The 9138-nt window shown below is 35.2% G+C and overlaps 1 pseudogene; it reads right to left on the minus strand.

The window, feature by feature from the left end:
- Window positions 1–7711, minus strand: part of LOC115501271 — a 138506-nt pseudogene extending 130795 nt beyond the window's left edge.
- Window positions 7712–9138: the final 1427 nt, after the last annotated feature.

Consider the following 9138-nt stretch of genomic DNA (forward strand, 5'->3'; position numbering starts at 1 on the left):
TTGAGTCTATCTTCTCCTGTTTTATTTTCTCATTTGTCTAAAGTCCTTTCAAGGGTATACAGCTTATAATTCCTAAATGAAATAAATATAAAATACACACACACAAAATAGCATCAATGTGAAAATTTGCTGTCGACTCTAGTACCTAGCTGTTATTGTCTTAAAATTGCTTTGTTTCTATGTCTCTCAATATGACTAGCTAACACTATTGCATGCCTAATATATAACAAGCATTCTATTAAATTCTCCTTGTATATTACCTAATTTAATTCCCTAAAGAGTTCCACAAACAAATATTTTATTATCCATATTTACAACTTGATATCACATTCTTAGTAAATGGTAAAGCCAGGATTTAAATCAAAAATGATTTTCTCTAAAGAGGTTTTGCTTAATGACATCATCAAACTATCTTTAAAATTGTTAGCATATATAGAATATATCCCCAAACTTTGACAGAGAATGTTTAGGAATCTGAGTTATTTTACACTAAAACTAAGAAAACACATTTCTTTTCATTTTCTTCTAACAAGTACACCTTTACCTCCCCTTTGTATAATTTCCTACAAAATTTTGCCCAGTTAGTGATATAGCCATAAATTTATTTAATCCACTAATAAGCAATGATGTCACATTTGGAAACGTTAGAGGAGACTTACACACTGTAACTTTTTTACTCCTTAAATGCAGTCCTATTTTAGAAAATGGTGTTGCAGGATTGTGCTTATTCACGTTCTGTATCATTTTTCACAGTCCTGTTTTTTAAGGGAATTAACAGCTTGAGAAATGGTCTGAGTAAAGGTAGCTATTCTCCTCAGCGTGTCTGAAGATTGAAGAAGGCATAAATAGCAGTCTACTCCCTTGATTTATTCTGAACTCTGAGACAACTGAGGCCCATATACATTATAAAGTGGTTGGCTCCAGTGGTGTTATTAAATTCTTTGTAGGATGCAAGCATTGCTCATTGGGTCTTCTTGTGTTTGAATTTCATTTAAATGACACACACACACACACACACACACATATATATATATATATATATATATATATATATATATATATATGTTTATATATAATTTCAGCCTCATGGGTAAGACTTGGAACAAACAACTTCCGTTACACCTAATAGATACAGTCTGTGAGGTATATTGGATGTACACTGTTCATCAAAATATTGGTAAATTGACCTACATTTTTTAAGTTCAAAAATATAAACTTCAGTGTGTATCAGGAAACATATATTGTCAGTTATCCTTGCATTTCTCAGTGTTAAGTAGTTGTATTATGCAAGATGAGTGAGTCTATAAATGCAAGGTAGATGTGACTGCATTTGGACTTTCTAAAAGAATTGTAGGCAATGTATGCTCAGAAACCACCTGCTGTTTTGGAAATAGACTTTGGAGTTGATGGTTGAAGTTATAGATTTTTTTCTAAAGCAGCATAGAAGTAACAAGGATTTGGCTGAGGATAAAGACATTTTCCTTCTATGCCACCACTAACTAACTGCTTTCTAAATATTTATTCTTAAATACAATGTTCATATAATATGTAAGAAACAAGTTGGTGCTCTCTTAGTTACACTGTGTATTTAACATGAACTCAAAAATGAAACACATCTCAATCCATAACCTCCCCACTTACTGGTTAAAGAGTCAGAGTTAAGGAGACTCATGTGGGATTCTTGACCTCATTTTCATTCTTGTGTTTCATAACTTCTGGCCTTCAGCTCCTTATTTGCATAGACAATAGTGTCTAGTAATCAATCAACATGTTGTACATTCTATAATGACCATGTAATTAGCATGCCCTCTGCATTATTTCTGACCCCTTACAGAGAGCATAGAGATGTTGATTGCTTTGAACATGGAGACATATGACTTTGGGAGCACGATAGGGCAAATTGAAAAATTACAATTCATACTGGCTCCTAGATTTATTGTTTCTGTTTTTGGAAAGAAAAATGAGTTTCCTATTAGTTGTTGTAGTGTTCACTTATTTTTCAAAGCCGTTTGAAATTAGTAAGATATTTAGTTGTTTACTAAATCTTACCTGATTATTTTTTTCCTAGGGGGAAAGTAGTTTAGATTTGAAGTCCATTAAATAATCCTTAATTTATTCTTTTATCTGAATTTGGGATTAAATGTCACTTTTGGTTTTTATCCATATTTATTCTATTTGAGAGCAATGTTTTCTCAAATACCTCAGTTACCTTCAGATAAGCTATTTTCTAAGGGATACACATTAACTCCTTCAAAATCAGAGATATCGTGTGGTAGCTGCCTTAAGGGCATCTCTGAAGCACCTAATATTTTTGCAAAGATTGATTTAGATGAAGCATGAATACTCACACAAAATACCAATACTGACTAATTATTCCTTCCTTTAGGACACAGATGTTTACCATGACATACCCTTGTTCCCTTCATTGCTAGAGGTATTGCCATAGATAGTAAAATAAGTGAAATCAGAATTTGTTTGTACTGCCAGGCTCCATCATCCATCATCTAAAGTGTATTTGATTTTTGTCATATTTTGCTAAGAAATTATTAATGCTGGTTTGACTGAATTAAAATATGTCATTTGTATCTGAAATAGCAAAATGAAATCCTGAGGAATGATGAGTTGCTGGAAAGATAATTGGAATGAGTAGAATATCTTAATTTATCATATTAAGAAATTTATTTCTATGCTTTCAATCTGTATTCATATATACTGGCTCCAAATGTAATGACATATACTCCCCTAGCATTAGATTTCTTTCAAGGGAATATGTTTTTCTATGACTCTTGTTTTATGACTAAAGAAAGAATAAAAAAAATATATTTAGAATAACTAAAATTAAGCAAAAGGTCAGTCCAAGAACATCCTCCATGCTTATATGATTAATTCTAAGGTATATGTGTATAGAAAACGGGGACAATGTATGATATTCAGAATCCTAAAGATGTCCCCCTAGATTTATTTTTCTGTTTACTCAATCAAACACCAATCTAGTACTGCTGTATAGCGATTTTGCAGATGGAACTAAGATTACTGGCCAACTCATCTCAATTTGGGGAGGTAATTTGAGATTATCAGGGTGGGTCCACTGTAATCACATGGGGACCCTAAAAGCAAAGGACCACTGCAGAATATTCAGGCAGAAGAGTGGGGTAGTGTGGGGAATAAGCTTAGGAATGTCCCAGGCTTACACCAGTGGTTAACAAGGCATAAAGAAGTACAAAGCCATAGGATGCTCACACCTGATTTTGGTTTAAAAAGATCAGGACCCCAAGATAGAGCAGAGGGTGAAAAGGCACCCAGGAAAGAGAGGGGTATGCAAAGACACCCAGGATAGAGACAGGGCAAAGTCCCCCAATACAAACATATATGAGGTAAGCAAGATTAGGCGTTCAGGGTGAAAACGCCCCCCAATTTAGTACTATAGAAAGGGGCTTTCACAGGAAGGAAGGACCAAATTAGGTAAGCAGGTAAACAGGGCTATATGCTGCCTAGAGCAAAGATGATTAATTAACAAAAGAAAAGGTGCCTTGTTAACAACCCATTGGTGTAAGTCCGGGGGATTCCTAAGCTTATTCCCCAGAGGGAAGAAAGATGAGGCAGAGAGAAAAGAATCCAGAGATTCAAAGATTCATCATTATTGGCTTTATGGGAGTCAGTAAGTAGCCTGGAAATAAGGTCTCTAGAAGGTGAGAATGACCCATGTCAGACAGCCAGCAGTGAAGTAGGGACTTCATTCCTATGACCGTATGGCACTAATGCAGTCAGCCCAGACATACTTTACTGGCCTTGGGAAGCTACAGAACAGTCAGCTCATAAATTTCTTTTGTTTTAAGCCACTAATTTTGTGGTGATTTGTTTTGATAACAATGGGGGGAGAATGCACTGTGTTTACCTGTACCCGAGATTCTTAAGCAGGCAAACCTCACATTTCTAACTCTCTTTGGAGAAGTTTCACCTCTTCGCCTTATTAGCACAGTTCTACCTTTTTAACGATGTGTCAGGCAGTGAACTCATTGAAAAGAAAAAAAATAGCCAAGTAGAATCTAAATGACCATTTTTATTTTACTGTCAAGATTAAGTGTTTTAAATATTTTTAACTAGTGTACTGTAACCGGAGTGACCTTTTCAGAATCCACATCTCATCCAAGGTCCCATTTCCCCATCCTTCCCCACCGTCCTTCTTGCTTAAACCCTTTCAATGGCTTCCTTGTGCTGTTAGGACAATAGGACACTTTAAAAAAAAAAAAAAAGTTTCTGCCTGATTTGGCTTTTACTTACCTCTCCAGGTTCATACTCATTTTTTTTTTTTTTTTTTTATGATTCCTCCTCATGGCATGTTTTCGTTGTATCTGCATCCCTTTATCTACTTGCTACCTGAAAGCATGCTAAATAGTTAAGAGCACAGGCTCTGGAGTTATAGTCTCCTAAATTCAAGTCCTGGCCTTGCCACTTCTAGCTATGTGACCTCAGGAAACTGTCTCATCAATATGAGGGGGAAGATTATACTACCAACTGTATTAGTCTACTTGGGCTGCCGTAACAAAATGCCAGAGTGAGCGACTTAAACTACAGAGATTTCTTTCTCACACTTCTGGAGCTTGGATGTACGAGATCAAGATGTCCACTGATTTTGTTCTTGGTGAGACCTCCTTACAGATATCCTTGCAGATAGCCCCTTTCTTGCTGTGTTCTCCCAGGGCATCCCAGGGTGGGTATGGTAAGAGAGAGATCTTCTACTCATTTTTTTTTTTCTCATATAAGGACGTCAATCCTATAGAATTACCAATCTCCCCTTACTAAACCTTATTTAATCTTAATTGTCTGCTAAATTCCCTGTCTTCAAATACAATGAAGGTTTGGGCTCAATACATAAATTTGAAAAGAACACAATCTAGTCTATAACCCCTGCTTTAGAGGATTGTCATTTGAAATATTTATTTATTTGTGTCACTTCCATTTTTGGCATGCTGTACATTTTTTTCACTGACTCATTTAATGAGCATCTATGCAGAGTTCTGATTCCAGACATAAGCAATAAGCAGAAGTATAATTTAGATATTTTTCTTCTCATGGGGCTGAGTAACTGTACACCTACAACCACAAATGTAAAGCAGTGATAGCTATTTTTTAATTTAACAAATATTTCTTATGTATAATCAAAATATATTGGCTTCTCTATTCTATTGCTAATGTGTTTGACCAGATTCAGCAGTAAAAACAGTCAAATAATTTGGTCAAATAGCCATTTATTGATAAATTAGTCATTTGGAACTATTTCAACCAGTAGAGTTAAATGGACTTATTTGGGATATAAACAAAGCTTTATAGTAGAAGAGTGTTTCATTCGAATGCAATGAGTCTTGTTGGGTGTTTTATTATAAGCTAAGCATATTAAAAGATTATAAGAAAAAATGCATATAAAGCACTTTGCCCAGTGCATGGCACATAATGAGTGGGTTTTTTGTTGTTGTTGTTGTTGTTGTTGTTGTTTGTTTATTTGGTTTTCGGAAATACTTGATTCCTACAAAGTGTGATCATTTTTCTAGGAAACAGGACATATCATAAACATGACAAGAATGTAGTTCTTTTGGAGGAAAGGGATCTTGAACACATAGTTTAATATCAACCAGGACGGGTGCTACTAAGAATGGAGGATAAGGGGGGACCTGGGTGGCTCAGTCCGTTAAGCATCCGACTTTGGCTCAGGTCATGATCCTGTGGTTCATTAGTTCCAGCTCCATGTCAGGTTCTGTGCTGACAACTCAGAGCCTGGAGCCTGCTTTGGATTCTGTGTCTCCCTCTCTCTCTGCCCCTCCCCACTTGGTCTCTGTCTGTCTCTGTCTCAAAACTAAACATTAAAAAAATAGATTAAAAAAAGAATGGAGGATAGTAAAATAGTGATAGAAACAAGTAGGGTTGCTGAGCTACTTTTGACAGGAGGTCAGGGGAAGATCTAGGACAGGTGACAATTAGTTTATCTCCCAGTGCTCAGAGGTTGAAAAAGAGTTTGCCTAAAGCCAACGTCTTCAGCTCTGTGATTGTCCTTTATTTTGCCAATGAACCCCCCCTCTTTCTCTGTGCAATCCATTGTGGGTGTCCTTTCTTAATGGAAGATGTGTCAGAAAATGGACTTAATAATTTTGTTCAGCATCAAATATACCAAACTGATCAGTTAGTACTATAAATGTTTATGTTACTTTGTTCTCATTTCCACCAAGAAGGACAATTAAAAAAATTCTCCCTGGTGGTGGTAATATCACACATAAAACAGAATCTCAGTATGTACTTCTTTATTTCTATTTTCTTTTGCATTAATTGCCTATTTATTGTAAAAGTCTAGTTAATTTTCACTGTACAAAATTTTGCCAGTGTTGCTTTATGTGTTTAATTACATCAATTAATTATTTGCATGATTTAACAGCCCATAGGCTACCAGAGAAATAATCGTTTTAAAAGCTTGATGTTGCTGACTCTTTCTGAAGGAAAATTGGAAAAGATTCAACTTGGAGAATGATTGATTTCTTAGTGATATCTTCCTGTCATAAACCCAAGATATTTGAGAAAGACATGTTATAATTTTTCCACAGCATAGTGAACTGCCAGATACCAACATCTTAAAAACTTGAAGGTATTAAAAGGAGAATTGTGTACCAACAGTAAAACTTCACCAATGTCCTATGGTTTCTATTTTGAATAAAATAACTTTTAAACGTCCTAGCAGTCAATGGGAATTCAGAACTATTTTATTCAGTGATTCAGACAACTGGAAAAAGCATCGTTTAAATTGTAGGCATACTGTGTTTATGAAGAAGGTTCTCCAAGAAATGTTAACTGTAGTGAGCATTCTAATGATGGCTGTGCAAATATTAAACAGCCTCTATAATTATGTTTCTGTTTTCTTTTCACTATTGAATGTTTACATTCTTTAAGCATCACTGATCGATAGCTTTCATTGACTTTGTTTTCTCCTTTCTCAGCTCTTTCTTTACTTATTTTGCTTAATGCATTTCTTCACATGTAGATTTATTTATCTATTTATTTATTTATTTATTTATTTATTTATTTATTTCACTGTTGATGTGGGGGGAAAGATTGACCTCTTTTTATTAACAGCTTGAATTATCAGCAGGCACTGAGGTTTAGTGCCAAGTAAAGAACACACAGACGAGCTTATTTTTTATCCAGTACCACTTTTAACCTTGAATGCAGACCTCTGGGTAATGTCACACGGGATTCTTGCTGAATATTTGCTGAGGGCTTCTTTTATGCTTGTCTCAGCCTTGGTTTAAAACAACATCAGGAGAAAGGATCGCCAAACTGCTTTCAAAAAGGTCTTTTCTCATTTGCCCTTTCTCTCCCAGACTTTTTCACCACTCTCGCTTTCATGAATACTGAGCTGTGTCTTAACTCTCTACACTCTGTGTAAGGACTCAGTGGTTTTAAACATTTAAACATGACACAGAAATTCACTGTGACAGGATTCAACCCATAATCTCTATGTGCAAGTCTCCAAACCTGGTCTCCCTATTGTAATCTTCTCATTGAAAGACAAGAACATCACCATCCACTCATTGTACAAGCCAGAAAACCAGCAGTCATCCTTGCTATCCTTCTTCTCTCTCACTGTGAAGTTCAACAAAAAATTCTGTCGCTGTTCATTCCTAAACACGCCACATTTCTTCCCAGTTCTGTCCATCTCCATGGCCATCACCACTAGTTTAGACCAAGTGTTTACTATCTCTTGTCTGGAGGGGGAAACTTCCTAACTGATTAATCCACAGTCACTTTTGGGTCTTTTTTAATTGCCGTAACATTGAATTTATCTGAATAAATATTGAATGATATCACATGCTTCATCTCATACATGAAACACTTCCATGGATTCTCGTTACAACTAATATGATCTCTAAAATCCTGTTTGTTTTCGCTCCTTTTTACAGCTTCATTTCAACCTATATGTCCCAAACACCTTTTTGGTTTTTCAATTAGACCATGCCCCTTCTATTATAAGACTTTAGCACATACTGTTCCTTCTACTGAAAACTCTTATCTTCATCGGTACCCTCTGGCACACATACATATGTGCATACATAAAATCAGTTTTTGCAAAATTATTTCCTTCTTATTTATTCATGTTTTAGATTGTAGTTACAATGCTTTCTTCCATGGACAACACTTCCTAACCTTACTAACTAGATCACTTATCTCCTATGTGGTACTTAGCTCATGTTTCATTTTACATTTATTTCTAGGATTAATTAGGTTGTGGCTGAAATTTCTATGACGGTAGGCTCCATATTTGTTTTCATTTAATATCCGATCCTTGACATCTGGCTTACTGTCTGACATAATATCTACTCCATAAATATGTATGGAAAAAAACTAGTCTTTGTTTAGTACACATAAAAGAAGTGCAACTCATTTTCTACCTAACATTTCTTCATGTATTTGAGGAGAACCACCATGCTTCTCATTCTGACTTGGACCTTCTTCAGGAATAATTTCCTTCATTTATTTAATCAGTCTTTATATTAAATGCTTTTGTGACCCCTTACAATTTTGATCATCCCTCCCTGAGTATTTCTTTCACTGTCTAGATGAAATATAGATAACTCTGGAAGTGGTGTGTCCAGAAATGAACCCAATATTCTATGTAACATTTTTTTTCGTGTACGTATGTCTCTCAGCTTCCATGTTCATTCAGTTTTGTAGAGAATCGAAGATTAGCTCATAAAGTAGCCATCATGGAACCATTATTGGACTAGCCACCCTAATCTGTTTTTGAGGCAACTTATTTAATATTTTTGACATAATTCCCAATTCGGTTTAGTGTACAATACAATAGTTCTTTCTTATTCACTTTATTCATTTTAAACTATAGTGAACTTAGAATCGTAAATATCTGAATGTAAAGATCTTTTATTTTGATGACTTTGTTTTTGAGATGAGGAAATGGAATCCAAAACAAAATTATGTGCCCAAGGCCCTGGGAAACATCAGAGTTAGAACTGGAATACAGCTTTCCTGACTCCTAGCCTAGGAAAAGTGTAAAGATATACCAGTGTTGGTTAATGATTGGAATAAAATCTTGGGAGAGCCTTTTAAAGAAAACTCTATTTTTTTCATTATTTTGTA

Source organism: Lynx canadensis, chromosome A2, assembly GCF_007474595.2.
Source record: "Lynx canadensis isolate LIC74 chromosome A2, mLynCan4.pri.v2, whole genome shotgun sequence".
Taxonomy (NCBI): Eukaryota; Metazoa; Chordata; class Mammalia; order Carnivora; family Felidae; genus Lynx; species Lynx canadensis.